This window comes from Gorilla gorilla, chromosome 7 (genome assembly GCF_029281585.2).
Source record: "Gorilla gorilla gorilla isolate KB3781 chromosome 7, NHGRI_mGorGor1-v2.1_pri, whole genome shotgun sequence".
Taxonomy (NCBI): domain Eukaryota; kingdom Metazoa; phylum Chordata; class Mammalia; order Primates; family Hominidae; genus Gorilla; species Gorilla gorilla.
In genome coordinates this window covers 107,886,026-107,903,711 of record NC_073231.2, presented here as the reverse complement: position 1 = coordinate 107,903,711, position 17,686 = coordinate 107,886,026, and the positions used below count along the sequence as shown (strand labels likewise).

Genomic DNA, 17,686 nt, shown 5'->3' with positions numbered 1-17,686 from the left:
GCTGCAGATATGCTGTTAGACATTTAAACAGTAGATTTGTAAAGTATTTAAGGCAGTTTTGACTTCATGGCCACAGGGATTGCTGTCTGGTTTTTCCAGGGAGCAGTCGCCATGAATGAGCTAACTATGTTTTTGCTGTTGAATAGATATGGATCATCTTGAAAAAAATGAAAGTGACAGAAAATAATAGAAAAGAGAAAAATCAAAAACGAATACTCTTGTAAATTTGGATTAAATAATATAAATGCAGAGTGATAACTTTTTTCAAATATTTGAATTTTTCAAATACTTTATATATGTCGTTCTTTTAAACACTTACATATTGACATTAAAACAGTGTTCTAGAAGTAATTTTGTGACTATTATTAATGGAATGCTTCTATTTGCCCCAATCACCTGAACTCCTACCGTCTAGAAATAGTTAAAATTGTTTGTTATAAAATAATTATAATTGTTATGAAATAATTACAATTACTTTTTTTTTTTTTTGAGACAGAGTCTGGCTCTCTCACCCACGCTGGAGTGCAGTGGTGCCATATTGGCTCACTGCAGCCTCCATCTCCTGGGTTCAAGCAATTCTGGTGCCTCAGCCTCCTGAGTAGCTGGGATTACAGGCAAGTGCCACCACATCTGGCTAAATTTTGTAATTTTAGTAGAGATGGGGTTTTACCATGTTGCCCAGGCTGATCTTGAACTCCTGGCCTCAAGCGACCTGCCTGCCTCAGCCTCCTAAAGTGCTGGGATTACAGGCATGAGCCACTGCACCAGGCCTAATTACAATTACTTTCCAAACTTAAAAAAATATTATATATCCTGTTTGGAAATTTGCTTCTGTCATTTAACAATCTATGTTATGGGTATGTGTCCATGTCAAGAAATACAGAATTATATTATTTTAATTTAATAGCTACTTAGGATTTCTGTGTGTGTGTGCGCACACATGCCCATAAAATAACCAGTTCTTTGTTGACAGATATTTTTGTTTAGGGTTTCTTCCTACTATTATAAACAATATTGCAATGGATATCCTTGTACATAAATATTGAGTATTTATCTGATTAGTTCCTTAGGATAACGCCTAGGAGTGGAATTCTAGGACTCAAATTGTACATTTTATTTTTTGATTCATATTGCAAAACTTTCCTGCAGAAAATCTAAGTTAATTTATACTCTCATCAGCATCAAATCAAGAGTATTGTTTACCTGCTCCATTGTCAACACTATTTGTTGTGCATCTTTAAAAATTTTATTTTATTTTTAATTGACAAATAATAATTATTTATATTTATGGGATATAATGTGATGTTTTATATAATGGGATACAATATGATATATGTTTACATTGTGCAAAATTAAATATAACTAATGAACATATCCATCACCTCACATATTTATCATTTTTTTTGTGGTGAGAACATTTAAAGTCTCTTTTAGCAATTTTTAAATATATGATACATTATCATTAACTATTAGCTGTACTGTGCAATTGATCCCTAAAACTTATTCCTTCTGTTTAACTGAAACTGTGCACCCTTTGGACAACATCTCCCCATTCTCCCATCCTCCACTCCCCTCACCCAGCCTCTGGTAACCACCATTCTACTCTCTACTTCTATGAATTTAACTTTTTTAGATTCCACATATAAGTGAGATGATGCAGTGTATGTCTTTCTGTGCCTGGCTTATTTCACTTAGCATAATGTCTTCCAGGTTCATTTATGGTGCTGCCAATGACAGAATTTTCTTCTTTTTTAAGGCTGAACAGTATTCCATTGTGTATATAGATCACATTTTCTTTATTCATTTATCTATTGATAAACTCTTAGGGTGATGCCATATCTTGGTTATTGTGAATAGTGCTGCAGTGAACATTTGTATGTCTTCTTTTGAGAAATGTCTATTCAGGTCCTTTTCCCATTTCTAAATGGGTTATTTGTTTTCCTGCTTTTGAGTTGTTTGAATTCCTTATATATTTTAGATATGCTAATTTCTAAATTAATTTCTAAAACTCTTAGTTGTTTTCTTTGCTGTGCAGAAGCTTTTTAGTTTGATGAAATCCCATTTGTCTATTTTTGTTTCTGTTGCCTGTGCTTTTAGGGTCATATCCAAGAAATCATTGCCCAGGCCATGGTGTGGTTTGTTGTAAATCTTTACTTGCTTCTGTTTTTGAATTTCTGTACATTTGTATCTTCGGGAGAACTGTAGACTAAATTAGTTAGGATTCAGTTGGAAAACCCAAAACCACACTGGGTATTTCTAATACCAGAGATTTCATACAGGGAAATGGTTCCACAGGTGTTGGAAATCTGAAAGAGCTAAAAGGAAATGCTGAAGTCATGCAGGCATAGTAATAGAAAGAAGCAGCCATCTTTCCCAGGGCTGATGGTAGGGTAGGGAGTACTTACTGGGAGAGGGCTGGAGGAAGGGAAAGAGGACACAATTCAGACCATGACACCACACACAAACTCCCTTAAGACACTGTACTTTCAGTCTCAAAATGCTATGTTAGCTCTAGCTTTTTTCCAGTTCTAGGTACAAGGAGTGTACTTGCTAGTTGTTTGTTAAATAAATAAATTTTATATTAGATGATGCATATTCATATTTAGACTTTTAAGTCTAAAGCCGTCATACATTTTAAATTGAAATTACAAAGAAAATCTGTCAGATTTTTAAATGTCAGATGTTCTTAAACTTTATAAGCAGCTAAATACCGAATACATGCAACGTGTCTTGAATATTACAAAACTTATTAAATTTAACACAAAAGTGTAAACTTGAGCTATTTCATCATCTCAGTATTTCATTCTTTAAATGTTCCTAAGGTTGAAAAATTACTTATCCAGTAAAAAAAAAAAAATGAGATTTTCTAACTCAGGTAAACTGAGGTTATTTCGAGAGGATGGAGGCTACTTGGTCAATTACTTAAAACCACGATGTAGTTGCTTATGGGTTAGGACTTGGGTCTGGGACATAGGATCTGTCTTAGTGTTCCTTCTGGGGATTCAGGAAAATGGGATGTAGCATGCTCTGATCACATGAGAGAATATAACTTGTTGCTATTGTTAGACAAGCAAAACAAAAATAAAATATATAAAGGAAAGCATATTTTGAGGAAATTTCGATGGGAAACAGCAACCAATTGAAAAATCATTGCTATAAAAAGTCAGATAAGAAATTCAGTTCTGAGAAAGGCTGAGTCTTCAGTTTCAAATGTTCAATACCAGGACTCTGTAACCACTGAAAAAGTACACTGAAAAACAAACCAACCTTTCCAGGAGGCCCAAGATCATGGATCATGTCCACAGGAGACCATTCCCAAGGGAAGAAGGGGAATTTCATGTATTCAGAAGGCTTTGTTGGGAGTTCACAGCATGGGTGTAATGGATAAATTGCTGGGAGATTTTTCGTACCATTTACTATCTTGAACAAACCACTTAAGCACTTTGCTAAGTATGCTTTATGGGTAATAAGCTAAAGGGTGTGGGGGATGTATTAAAATGTATACAATACCATGTGATTACCAGACATTATTGTTAGGAGGTTCATCTTATCCCAACACTAACTTCACGTACATGGATTACATAGAAAAACACTCTTTTGGAAGACGAACATCCAAAAGAGGGAGGAAACTCATGATCTGGGAATGTGGAGGTGGTGAGTGAATCTGGGTTAATTTGGAAAAGATTAATGAAGGATCTGTTTCAGTCTATTACTAGGGGATTGCTGGCAGTGGACTGCTGCCATCATAGCATCATAGGAGGTGGGCTGAGCCAAGACTGAGGGTGAGAGAGGAGGGGATGCTAGGGAGGCAGTGATCAGGAGGCTGTATGTCCATTCATTCTACAATCACCTATCACGTTCCTACCATGGGTCCAACAGGGATCAAGACAGATACAGTCTCTTCCTTTGAAACATATCGGGTAGGGAAAACAAAAGAAACAACTAATTATGGTTGTTTTTCGGGACAAGTGGGGGATTGGTTCCAGGACCCCTGTGGATGCCAAATTGGCTCATACTCAGGTCCCCAAAGTCAGCCTTGTGGAACTCGTGAATGCAAAAAGTCTCTCATCCCATGAATATTGTATTTTCCATCCATGATGGGGTGAAAAAAATCCGCAATTAAGTGGACCTGCGCAGTCCAAACCCGGGCTGTTCAAGGGTCAACTATGCACAATGAATTATTTAATTATAGTTATTATGATACGTGCCAGGAAGGAAAAGTGCAGTGTGCAGTGGAAGTGTGGTATGGGAACCTTATCTGATGTGTGTTGAGAGGGCAGGGGAGCTGAGACCTGAGGAGGAGGGGCTGGCTGGGAGGACGGCTGGGGCAGAGCAACCAGCACAGCAGAGGCTGCTTAGCCAAAGCCTGGGATGGAAAGGAAATGAGCACCTTCCAAGAACCAGAAGAAGGCTGGACAGACCATGATGAAGTGGAGGAGGGTAGGACAATATAGGCCTAGGTAAATGATTTTGGATTCTGAACTCCGTCCTGGGAACATGGGGAAGCTGAGGTGGGCTTGGAGTGGAGCAGTTTGGCCTCTATAGGATAGGTGTTGGCCTTGGAGACGATGGGAAGTATCTGGATATTAAAAGCATTTAAGAGGAAGAGTTGGCCGGGCGCGGTGGCTCATGCCTGTAATCCCAGCACTTTGGGAGGCCGAGGCGGGCGGATCACGAGGTCAGGAGATCGAGACCATCCTGGCTAACATGGTGAAACCCTGTCTCTGCTAAAAATACAAAAAAATTAGCCGGGCGTGGTGGGGGGCGCCTGTAGTCCCAGCTACTCGGGAGGCTGAGGCAGGAGAATGGCGTGAACCCGGGAGGCGGAGCTTGCAGTGAGCGGAGATCGCGCCACTGCACTCCAGGCTGGGTGACAGAGCGAGACTCCGTCTCAAAAAAAAAAAAAAAGAGGAAGAGTTGCTTGAGTTGGGGACTGGTTGTATGCAAGTGGGGAATGAATGAGGAAGTGTTAAGGTTGCTTTGAAGTTTCTGGGTGGACTGTGGAGCCATGAGTGGAGACAGGAGACACTGAAGGAAGTATAGGCTTGTTGGGGAAGATGATGACCCTAGTTTAGGACATAGTGAATATGTGTTCCTGCAAGACATTCAAGTGGAGAGGTCAACTAGACATCTGGATATATGGGCTTGGTGTTCAGGATTGTGGAGTTGGGGTGTTTAAGATGTGATGGATTATAATTGTAACCACCTGAGTGAATGAGATTGCCTGGAAAGAGAAGAAGGAAGAGAGAAGAGAGTTTCTTTGAGGGCGTAGTTATAAAGTGAGAATAGGTAGGACAAATAAACAGAAGTTGTTTATTTCGAGCCTGGACCAAAGCACTTCTGTCCTTAGTAAGACTCATTCTTAATTTGGGGGTTGGTGTGCTGACTCCAGGGTTCTTCTGATCTAACTTAAATTCCACTTCTTCCCTTGGGAATGGTCTCCTGGGAAGATGACACATGATCTTGGGCCTCCTGGAAAGGTTTTTCTTTTTTTCAGTGTACTTTTTGAGTGGTTGTAGTCTTGGTATTTTTCTGAACTGAAACTGAAGTCCCAGCCTTCTCCCAGAACTGAATTTCTTTTTCTTTTCTTTTCTTTTTCTTTTTCTTTTTTTTTTTTCTGGAGACACAGTCTTACTCTGTCACTCAGGCTGGAGTGCAGTGGCACGATCTTGGCTCACTGCAACCTCTGTCTCCTAGGTTCAAGTGATTCTCCTGCCTCAGCCTCCCAAGTAGCTGGGATTACAGGTGCGTACCACCACGCCTGGCTAATTTTTGTATTTTTAGTAGAAACAGGGTTTTGCCATGTTGCCTAGGCTGGTCTTGAAGTCCTTTCCTCAAGTAATCTGCCTGTCTCAGCCTCCCAAAGTGCTGGGATTACAGGTGTGAGCCACTGTGCCTGGCCAGAACTGGATTTCTTATCCAACATTTTATAATACATATTTTTCAATTGGTTGCTCTTTCCCATCAAAATTTCCTCAAAATGTGCTTTCCTTTATGTGTTTTATTTTTGTTTTACCTAATAATAATATGTTATATTCTCTATGTCTAGTTTTTAATTTTTTTTTTTACTTCTTGTAAGGATCCTGTTTGGCTTTTTGTATATTTCATAAAAAATAGAACATTTCATTTGGCAATTAGAGCTTTTACCTAACAATTAGAAGATGGTATGGGTTATTTTTATATACTATTAGAAGGTCACTACTGATTTGCCCAAGTCTCATCATCCTATCAGTTCTGTAGTTTAGGGAATTCAACTCAGTTTATTCTAAACAATATATGTGTGTGTGTGTGTGTGTGTGTGTATTACTATTATATGAGCATAAGGTCCATGAGGGGAGATACTTTTGTCAGCTTTACACGTTGATGTATCTCAAACATGCAGAAAAGCACCTGGCATATAGTAAGTGCTCAATAAATATTCATTAGAAAATTGAATAGTGTGTGTTGGAAATACAGACAGAGGTGTTTAAAAGACATCCACCTACTAGCTTCAATCAGCAAATTCTCGTTGTGGCATTGTGTGGCTGGTGATTAACTGAATTTTATTGATTTTATACTTTTTTTGTTTATGAGTATTTTGCATGTTTTGCCTTCAAGTGTTTCAGACTGTGGCATTATTAATTTCTATTTATTTATTTATTTAGCTAATGTAGCAGGTATAAATTTCTGTCCAAAAATGGGATCTTGAGGCCCCTTTCCATATCAGGGTTGCACCAGAATTGAGATATGTGGAAAACAGGTGAAAGGAGGGACCCAGACCTGGGCGGAGGGTCCAGACTTCCAGACACTTGCACCTTGCCATGGCCTCAGGACATTGTCACCAAGTAGTGGTCAGATTCTACCCCTCTCATTGTGTCTCCCAGCCCCATCTAGGTGGCACTAATCCTGGTGGACAACTATTGAAACAAACAACCCGTGAAACTCAGTGCTTAACATAATAAATGTTTATCTTCCCTCATGCAGTGTTAAATGTACATATTCTGGTTGACCAGCTTCCCTCCAGGCACTGACTCAGGGATCCAGGCTGCTTCCATCTTGTGAAGCTACCATCTTCCAGGGCTTCAGAGTTCTTTGCCCCAAGCATGTGGGAGGAGGAAAGAAGAATATGGAGAATGAAGTCTTTGGCCAGGCAGGGACACACATCACTTCCTGTCACTTTCCATTGGTGAGAACTAATTACGTGGCCTCATGTAGGTGCAAGGTGAGCTGGGAAAGGGCCCTGACTGAGCAGCCAGTTCCTGGCAACAGCTCTACACCATGGAGGGGGACTATGGATCTTTGGTGCTTGCCCAGCTATCTCTGCCACAACCCTTCTATTTTGCTGATGTCAGCTACTTTTTGCCCATTCCCTGTTGTCTTTAAGAGCACTTGGCTAATATTTTCAATGAGCTCAGGCTTTAGGAAAAAAAGTCAGGAAGGAAAATATCTTGCTAGAAACATCACTTGGAGCTTGAGAAGCAAGGTTTTTCCACGAGAAGTCAGCTTGGCTACTTTCATGGAACAGGGGAGAGAGAAATAAAAAAAAAAAAGAAACACGAGTTAATTTTTAAATTAAGTATCCTGTTGTGCAAATATTTATTGAGCAAATACTATGGGCTAGACATTTAAATATAACTGTGTTCTTCCTCAAGTGTTACCCTAAGAGAGGAAAAAAAAAGAAGAAATTGCAGTGCTTAAGACAGAAATGCTTTTTAAAAAGCTAGGTTATTTCAGAAGTAAGAGCTAGAATGGAGGAAATCAACAGACTGGTGGAATCTAGAGGGTGTGGACAGGGGTAGGGAGGCAACTTTAAACTGGGTAGCCAGGGGTGGCCTTTCTGGGGATTAGAAGGTGATTTCTAGGCTGACACCTGAGACAATAGCAACTCAAGCCTTGTGAAGAACAGAGGAAAGAACATTCCAGGCAGAGAAAACAGCAGGTGCAGAGGCCATGAGGTGGGATAGAGCGTGGCCTATGCAAGAAACAGGAGAGAGGCCAGAGTGGCGTGAGCGTGGGGAGAGAAATAGTGGATGCTGTGAATGAGGCCGGAGATGGAGGTAAAGGCCAGGACACCCAGAGTAGGCCGTGGAGGGAGGGGGAATTTTTTCCAGGTGCACTGGGCAGCCAAGGAGGGTTAAGTGGGGGAGTGCGAGATCTCCCTGATCACTCCTGGTCTGGTGCCTGTCAGTCGGTGTCCAGCCTCTTGATTCCTGATATGCTTCTACTGTGGTGTACTCCTGCATGTAAATACACGAAGTATTCTCTCTCTCTCTCGCTCTCCTTTAAATATTTTGGGTTTTGGGTGGTGGTAGGTTGCAAAACTAGTTCTCATGTGTCTGTGGGTGAAACACTGGAAGACACAGCCAATTGTGTAGACCCAGACTGATAGAACTGGAGGACTGGAAATGGAAATGCAATTCAACAGAACAGAGCAAAGCGGGAGCCTGTGAGAAAAAGAGTTCTGGCATTGTGAAGCCAGTTGGAAAATAATTGTATTAGACCAGGAAAGAGAGAAGGGCAGGAAAAACAGGGCTTGGGAGAATACGACAGGGGAAGTCTGTTTGCTAGATGTGATTCAGTTTAGTTCTTTATTCTCTACCTGCTCCCACTTTTGTGGGGTGCCTGCTTCCTGCTGCAGGATAGTGAGGTGTGTTACTGCAATAATATCTGGAATGGACTCTGGGGCTACAAATTCCAGAAGGTATAAATGATACTGCTGAGCCTGCCTCACAGGTGTATGTTTAACTTTCTGAATCTGGCTTACATTCTCCCATTCTTCAAAAATTACGTTTTCTGTCGTAGCAAGAGGCAGTTATGATGATTCAGAAAGATAATGCCTACTGGTGCTTTACTAGATTCTCTTCCTGGAAAGTCCTTGCTAAAATTATGTCAAGGTCATATAAGGACAGTTGTGTGTGTGTGTGTGTGTTTGGGATAAGACTGATTCTGTATCACTTTAAAAGTATATAGTTGAAGGATGAGTAAACAACAACAGCAAGGTTAAGCGTTTGAGTAACATTGTTTCAGTGATAACTGATCTGAGTTTGACATCTTGACACAGCCTGCCACTTTGGATTCAGTTGTTGTTTTAAAATGGCTTCACATGTTTCCCTGTCACCTCAGGTGCTTCAGAGGCCAGCGTGCTAGAAATGAGCACACATAGAAATAAGACACAGACTCAGGGTTTGCACATATACCAGGTGGACCTATTTCTCTCCATGGGTTAGGAATGGGCAATGGTTTGGGGGACTCTGTTGGAGGTGGTTTGATGGGTCAAGGAGATAATTTTATCATTTCCATTTTTAGAATCTGAAAGATTTCTTTCAGTCTTCTGGAATCTTCCTTTAAAGTGCAAACAATTCTGAACCAGGCCATTTTCACCCAATATCTCTGTTAGAATTAGTAGAAATGAGCTTGGAGGTAGGTGTCCAGAGGCAAATGGAGACGGGTAGAGCTTAGAGGAAGCTGGAAGGTGACCAGAGGTATGGAAGGATGACATCAAGGACAACGTCAGGCCAACCGCCTCCTTCAGGAGTGGGGCTGTGCACACTCTCTTTCTGAAATGTTGTGCTTTAGTTGAAGAGTTTTCCCCAATATTTTGATTTAACATAAATTTGTGCATTTTGATGCAAAGCTCATGCTGCTTTCCCAGAGTACAAAAAAGAATTAGGTGGAAGCTTCCTATTCAGACATGCCCCAAGTCACGTTAACCTGTGGGCACACACCTGCCTTGCTGCAGGTTTTCCCTCTCTTCTCTAAGGGCAGGTCTTGAAAGGAAATGGATTTCACAAGTTGTATTCTTTTAAAGCTACATCACAATGGTCACTAAGTAGCTATTTGTGTCATGAATGGCTGCCTCCCAGGCTATGCCTCAATCATCTTGTTCTTCGTGTATTGTCTGGGCCCAGCACCGTGCCACTCACACAGTGAGTGCCGACTGTGAGCAATGCAATAAGATTCTAGAATTACTGAACAAATGCTTGAATAACTGCTAGATGGTATTAGAGATACAAACCTTCTCTTACCTTGGGTAAAAAGCGTATGCTGATCCTGGTAGCAAATGAATAAGATCCTAGGAAATGAGAACCAGAACATAAAATATATTTCAGGAAGGCTGAGTGAGGAGGGAGTGGCTCTCTTGGGGACAAAAATTATTTCTAGTTCAAAGTTACTGTGACAATTGTGGAGCACATGACCTGTGATATTTCCCTCCAGTCTTTGCCTGCCTGCCTGCCTTTTCATCATTTCGGTATTGATTGGCCTCACCTTCCGGGGAAGTGGGGAATGAAGAAATGGCTCATTTTACTACTTGTTAGCGCTGTGAGTTGGGTCCAGGAGGGTGAAACTAATAGCTGAAAAAATCCTAAGGGTTTTCTAAAGACTTACTTATTTGTCTTCTCATGAATAATTGAGAGCCATATATAGTTATAAAATCATATACAGTTATAAAATCATATATAGTTATAAAAATTGTCAAGAAACCACAACCCACTCTTGTCTCCTTGGAAATGTGGTATGGAAATGTGCAAGAATTTTATTTATTTATTACTTTATTTTAATGTTTATTCTGGAGATACGGTCTCGCTATGTTGCCCAGGCTGGTCTTGAACTCCTGGCCTCAAGCGATCCTCCCAGCCTCCCAAAGTGCTGGGATTACAGGTACACACCACCTTGCCCAGAGTAAAATTTTACTTTTGAGGCAGCATAGCTGTGATATTTGTAATATTAATGCCTCCAATAGCAAACTCCTGTAGCCCTGGGGAGTTTAAAATTGGGATGACGTTGGATGGAGGATGCAGGTGGTAGAGAACAAAGAAAGCTGAATTCCAAAAATGTGCAGCCTCAATGCCCTGACCTTTGTGTCTCTCGCTGCAATGTATTAAAGGCCTCGGTTTCATTTGTAAGCATTCATTCATGGAGGAATAACCTCCCAAAGGTTTGTAGCAAGCATTCCTGGGGATCTATTGGTAGCTTGGACAGAAGGCTGAGTGCCTGGAGTTGTTCACATCCCCGCTCTGCCCGCTGTCACTCTGCTCTGAGGTAACAGGCAAGCGGCTTCCTTGGGTGGTGGCGCCTGCGTATGGAGCAGTGGAAATATATGGGCGGATATGAAAAAAAAAAAAGCCTCACTGATTCACATCAGGACCAAGTAATGTGACTTTTCAGATTAGCAGATCGAAATCTGTTGCAGCCGCTCAGCATTTCTATTTCAAGCCTGGAGAACATCTCTCCAACTGTTTCTTTCTTCTTTCTCCACTCCTGCTTCAGCCCTCAAAGCCCCTACTGCTTTTTAGCTTTTTGGTTCCTCCTGTGCTGTAGAGTCCATTGCCTGAGGTTTCTTGATTTTTTTTTTTTTTTTGCCAAAGTGAGAAGAATTGTCAAATCTCGTACTCTATTGTAGGCTAGACTTCACTGAAGACATGTCAGAGAAGCAGGACTGGGGTTCCCATAAATCCTAGTTGAATGAGCAAGGGCATGAGTGGATGGGGAGACACCTAGGGAAGAGCAAAGTGCCAAAGAATAAAGCACAGCATCTAGGGTGCTTCCCGCTGATAACACTCAACTTTGCACACTGGCTCAAACATGGTGTGAAGAAAGTTTTCATTCCTGTGTGGTATGTAATTTTTGTACATTTCATATCATTAGAACACCAGGTTCATGGAGCAGCTGCTACCTGTAGACACTGCACTTGACCCTGAGCTTTCAGAGGTTAATAAGCTTTAGCTGCTATCCCCAAGGGGCTCTCTGTCGTGGAATGCTGTTTGTTTTGGACCTGTATCACTTGTAGAAGTAGAAGGGGCTCAACAAGTGTCTGAGAAAGGGAGTGAATGATGTTCATACAAAGAACGAAAGAACTGAAAGTGATTCAGCAGGTTTTATTTGTATTTGGTGTACTTGGGCCCAGTGGTGTTGTGGAGGTGTGGGGAGCCATCCATTCATTCTCCCTCGGCCTGCCTTGCCCTGGTGGCACCTGTTTCAGGGACATGGGGCTGGGTTAAAGGAGCATGTACCTGACTCGTACAAACATCCAGTGGCCCTTCCCCTGAGCCCTGGCAGTGTTGGGGAGTGGGTGTTAGTACTCTCTCCTCTTGATGTAGATATTCCCAGAGCTCTGGGGCTGGAGGATAGATGAGGAAGGGTTAACTCCAGGGTGGTGACAGCTGAATATACAGCATAAACAGCATTTGGAGATGAGATCACTTCTGTTTTGGGAACCTAAAGGCAAACACAGTTGCATTTGTTCGTGTAATCATTGCCTTGTTTGAGGTTGTTTATGTTTAGAAATTCATGTTGGAACATTTATCAGTTGGGGCACAGAAACCAACTCTGGCTACTTAAGCCAAAAATGAATCCACTGGTAGGCCACGGAGCAGTTCCCAGGATTGAGGGAAAAGCATGAATTGTATATGGACCTGGTCTCAAAAGGAAGTGGGGCAATTCTGGGGTTCTAAATACTGGGAAATTAGGGATAGTCTTTTCGGGACTCACCTCAGGATGAAGCAGGAGCTGTTTTCCATCCTGAAGTTTTTCCCTGGAGATTCAAATTCCTGGAAGAGCAAGTTGGCTGGGTCATTCTGCCCATCCCCTTAGGTCACTAAAGGAAGTCAGGTGTGAATGCTGGGAAGGCAGAAACTGGCAGCTGTCCACCCTACGAAATGATGCTTGCTTTCTCAGGCCTCCCTCTTCCTAATCTTTCTGGTCTATTTCCTTTGAGACAGGCTTTCAAGAGTAGTTTTGAGCTTTTAGAGCATTCCTTGGGGCTGTAGTGGACATGTTGGCAACTGTGACTGGAAGAAATCATAACAGCATGGAGGCAACAGATGGAAAAATTTGAAGTTTCATTTAAATAATGATCTTAAAAAAATGTCCCTTTATCTACTTATTCCAGATCATCTGGATGATGCTTAATACCACAAGCACCTATTCCTCTATTCATTCATTTTTAGTGCATTTGGATTTTCTGGAGCATTGGTCGGTCCTGAGTTGAAATTCATTAATTGTCATGGTCTAATGAGAAAAAATAGGCTTAATTAAAAATAACGCATCTGCGTCAAGTATAGGCCAAATGATATCACAGAGTGCTGTTTTTAGAAGGGAGAAAAATGTTCGGGAAATGGGGTCTTTATGTAGCACGTGGCAGCTCAGGCATGATGAATGCAAGGGAATCTGGGCCATTGCAGTCGGCACCGTATTCAAATTGAAAGCAGCAACTTAGTTTCAGCAAAACAATATAATCCTTTACATGCCACTAATGTTATTTTGAGTTTTATTGGCTTTGCAGTTTTGGGTTTAATTAGTGCATTCATTTTATAGTGGTATGAGACTACAAGCATATAAATCATTTTGTATTTCTATATTTTTAAGTGAGTTATAATAAAAATAACTGGTCAACCCTGGAGGTCCTTGAGGATTTTTTTTTCTTTAAAAGGAAAGTACCTTATTCAAGTTTTAGAAATGCTAGCCTATGGGAGATATTTGCACCCTCTCTGACCCCACCTCTATGGGAGGGGACACATGCTGGGCTTGCCCATGTGACTTGCTTTGGCCAGTGGGATATTACCTGACATGAAAGCAGAGGCTTTATAAGAGCTTGTGGATTGGCTTGGCCCCTTGTACTCCTCTCTTTCTCTAGGAGAAGATCATGTTTCAAATGCTGTTGGTTCAAAGAGGATGACAGACATGTAGAGCCTATCTGAATCCAGCTCAGTCAACCTGGATCAGCTAAACTCTAGCCAACCGACAGATCTGTGAGCAAGAAATAAGTGTTTATTGTTGTGTGAGACTGAGATTCTGTGGTTGTGTGACACGCAGCATTGTTGTGGCAATAACTGGCTGATTGATGAGGTAGCCACACCCTGGAGCATGTGAGCACAGGATTTACTGAGCACTTACTATGTGCCAGTCATTGTGGTGGGTGCTGAGGCTACAATAGTGAACAACAAAGACCAAGTCTCAGCCCTTAGGGGGCTTCCATTCTGGTGGGTGTTCAATAATTTTTGCTTGACTATTTATCTGATGAAAGCTTTATTTTTCCTTTTTTCAAAAAGGCAAACTACCTCTACTCTGACTTTTGTTGTTTGTTTTTGAGACAGCAGCTTGCTCTGTCACACAGGCTGGAGTGCAGTGGTGCGATCATAGCTCACTGTAACCTTGAACTCCTGGACTCAAGGGATCTTCTCCTCTCAGCCTCTCCTGGCCTCAAGTGATCCTCCCACCTCAGCCTTTCAAAGTGTTGGGATTACAGGCGTGAGCCACTGTGCCCAGCCAACTTCGACATTTTTGAAAAGTGAAATATATAGGTAGATGTGATCTTATCTACATATGGATTTTATATTTAACCAAAAAGTCAAGGAATAACTTGGCTAGTGATGTTGTCACCATTATCATCAAAATTGCCTTTGTTAAGGCATTTGCTTCTCTTGACTCATGTCTAGAAATGTCTAGAAAGAATATAAAAATAGATGAAAAAATAAGAACATCATCATTTTGTCTACCAATTTTGCTCTTGGTTGATTTTGCTTTATAAAAGTTTTGACTGGGTTCCATAACTAAAAATAATCTCCGTGTGTACGTGAAATTTCACCAGGGTAGATGCGCTTATATTTATGCACGGCTGAAAATTCTGCCGAGTATGGAGGTCTGTGGCGGCTGGGCTGGAATGAAAACACAGTCCTGGGAAGGGAATTTGAATGTAATGTTGAATACATTTAAAAATATTATTCAAATGACTGCAAAAGTTCATTTTTATGAATTTAGGACTATTGGGAATCAGCAGCAAAATTTCACATTTCTTGTTTCATGGAGAGCAGGGCTGAAATGCAGCTGCATATATTATATTCAGTTCTCGGAGGCCTTAAAGCGGCAAAGCCCATTTCAGATTTAACTTGAAGGAGTTGTCTAGGCCAGTGCTGGGCAGGCAGTAACAAACAGCAGGCAGTTTGAAAAATAATCTGTTGCACTCTGGAATGCAGTGAAATTTGGAATATTTTTGCTTTGGTGACCAGCTCCCTTTTGTTTAGGTCCCAAATGTCAGTGGTCCAGGGCTGCTGGGGTAACCCTATGGACACAGTCATGAAGTACTTGGATGTCCATCAGAGCCATAAAAGAGATTTATCCATTCACCCTGGGGGACTCCTACCCGTAAGTGGGTGTCTGTAGTTCTCAGAGAGAATCTGATGGTTTCTCCCTGCTCATTCTGCAGATGGTCATTCTGTAGAGACTCAGCTTGACCCACTGTAATCTTCTGGATGGGATTCCTTGTTCTTTCTCCAGAACCTCTGCTTTATCTCACTGAGTTTTCACTTTTAGGGAGGGGAGAAAGGAATAGATTGTTTGGGTGTGGGATGTGTTGTGGGGGCAGGAGTCTGGGACATCTCTAAGTCTGAAAGAGCACGATCAAGCTAAATGGTGGAAAATGAGGAAAAGCGGCTTTTGTCGCTTTGTTTCCAGATGTAAATAATACTGCCAAGCCATGCAGAGTTGGAAGAGAATTTTAGGTATGTTTTGGAAGTGTTAACCATATTGTTTGACCTGTGTCCTCATTCTTTTAGCTGCCTTCCCGCTTGCCTAGAAACAACGTTTTACTTCTGGTGAAGAAGTGAATTTTTTTTTTTGGTCTGATTGAGTTAAAGCCTGAAGTACTCTGGACAGAGATGACCGATTGTAATGCGATCTTGTCAGATCTGCCCTCAAATCTGTTGACTTTTCCGTACTCGCCTGGCAGCCCTGTGCTTCCCAGGCCCACATGCTGTGGCTGATCTGTTTTAATCATCAAGCTCTGGGGCTCAGTCAAAGGAGAGGTGTTGCCATTGTCAATGGAAAAGGAATAAGCATGGGGAAACCTGAGGCTAAATGAGGGTCTGGTTCCATCAGAAATAGTTCTGTGTGGTCAGGGAAGGGAGGAAGGAAATTAGTATTTACCTAATCCTACCTTGCCCAGCCAGTGCCTGGACTCAGAAGTGAGGTCTCAGACTGGCTGTCCAGAGAAGCCAGAAGTGGTCACAACCGGAGATCAAGGGTGATCTATGCCCTAGAACATTGATTCTCAAAGGATGTTCTCTAACCAGCATCTTCTGTATCACTGGAACTTGTCAGAAATACAACTTCAGGCCGGGTGCGGTGGCTCATGCCTGTAATCCCAGCATTTTGGGAGGCCAAGGCGGGCAGATCACAAGGTCAGGAGATCAAGACCATCCTGGCTAACACAGTGAAACCCTGTCTGTACCGAAAATACAAAAAAATTAGCCAGGCATGGTGGCACATGCCTGTAGTTCCAGCTACTCGGGAGGCTGAGGCAGGAGAATCGCTTGAACCTGGGAGGCGAAGCTTGCAGTGAGCTGAGATTGCGCCACTGCACTCCAGCCTGGGCGACAGAGTGAGACTCCATCTCAAACAAAAACAAAAACAAAAACAAAAAAACAAAAACAAACAAACAAAAAACTTCATGGCCGTACTCCAGACCTGCTGCATCAGACACTCTGAGGGTAGGCCCCCTGGCAGCTGTGTTTTACCAGGCCCTCTGGTGGATCCTGATGCCTGCAAAGTTGGAGAACCACAGCCCTATCTTTAGATAGTTAAAAGGCACCAAGAACCCCAAAATCTGTCACTTAAGACTGGGACAGGGAGTGGGGTGTTCAGGGCTCACCAAAGAAAAGAAGACTTTTCCCCTCCTACCTAATAGTTAACAAATTTAGCAGATAATTCTTATGAGATCATTAAATACTCAATCTTTTCCTTTCCTAAATGTTACTGTAGCATAGCAGTGATTCATGGAGTATTGTAAACCTAGAAAAATGAGTATTTAGATCCTATTTTGATATTTTACTAATGGGTTTACATGTTTATAGCCTGATTTTGTTCATGTTTGCCTTGACGTCTTTCAGAATTCCAGTCTGTAGCTAGGAGTGTTATAAACATCCTTTCATCCATTTGTTCGTTCAAATATCAGGGACTGCCTGCTATGTGCTAGACCCTGAACTTAGATGAGAACACATGGTCTTTGCTATTAAAGATATGTAGTACAGGGAGATGATGGAGTTCTGTTTATAACAATAATCACAATATACCCACTTGAGGTGAATATATGAAGATTTGGGAGCAAAGAGGATGGAGTAGCCCATCAAAGAACCTTACAAGAGGATGTCCTTGGAAAGTCTTCATGGAGAAGATGATATCTGAGGAGCAGAAAGGAATGAAACATTTACCATGTAGTAGAGGTAGGAGAGAATGTTCTAGGTAAAGGGGAATACATACGGAACTATATTTGCTATAATAAACTACCACAAACTTGTAGATTAAACAACACAAATTTATAACTGTAGATCAGAAGTCTGACATGGGTCTCACTGGGCTAAAATCAAGATGTTGGCAGAGTGCATTTCTTTCTGGAGACTTTAGGGGAAAATCCCTTTTTGTGCCTTTTTCAGCCAAGAAAGGCCGTCTGCATTCCTTTCCTTGTAGCCCCCTCCTCCATCTTCAAAGACAGCGACGGTGGACAGAGTGCTTCTCACACTGACTTTTGTTTGGTTTTCTGGACTCATGTGATTAGGTTGGACCACCCTGAAAAACCTATGATAATCTACCCATCTCAAGGTCATTTATCTTAATTATAACTGCAAAGTCCTTTTTTGCCATGTGGAGAAATATACTCACAATGTTCTGAGAATTAGGCCATGGGGCATCTTCAGGGGCCATTATTCTGCAGCCA

At 41.7% G+C, this 17,686-nt stretch overlaps 1 protein-coding gene and 1 long non-coding RNA gene across 25 annotated transcripts in view; one reads left to right on the top strand and one right to left on the bottom strand.

Annotated features, from left to right (window-relative positions):
• Nucleotides 1-17,686, top strand: part of NCALD (neurocalcin delta) — a 438,037-nt gene that overhangs the window by 55,718 nt on the left and 364,633 nt on the right. For 5 of the 24 annotated variants that reach the window (XM_063709429.1, XM_055348157.2, XM_063709432.1 and 2 more), the window contains exon 2: nt 497-614. The exons of 18 other annotated variants lie outside the window; for them this stretch is intronic. The gene's annotated coding sequence lies outside the window, so the exon portion shown is untranslated. Of the gene's footprint in view, nt 1-496; nt 615-17,177; nt 17,196-17,686 lie in introns of those variants that run through there. One more of the 24 variants, XM_063709435.1, reaches the window with a different exon arrangement.
• On the bottom strand, nt 11,853-13,726 carry LOC109028064 (uncharacterized). Its single transcript, XR_002007130.3, has 3 exons — nt 13,541-13,726; nt 12,469-12,767; nt 11,853-12,195 (listed from the first exon to the last, which is right to left on the bottom strand). It is a non-coding gene; the product is annotated as an uncharacterized lncRNA (long non-coding RNA).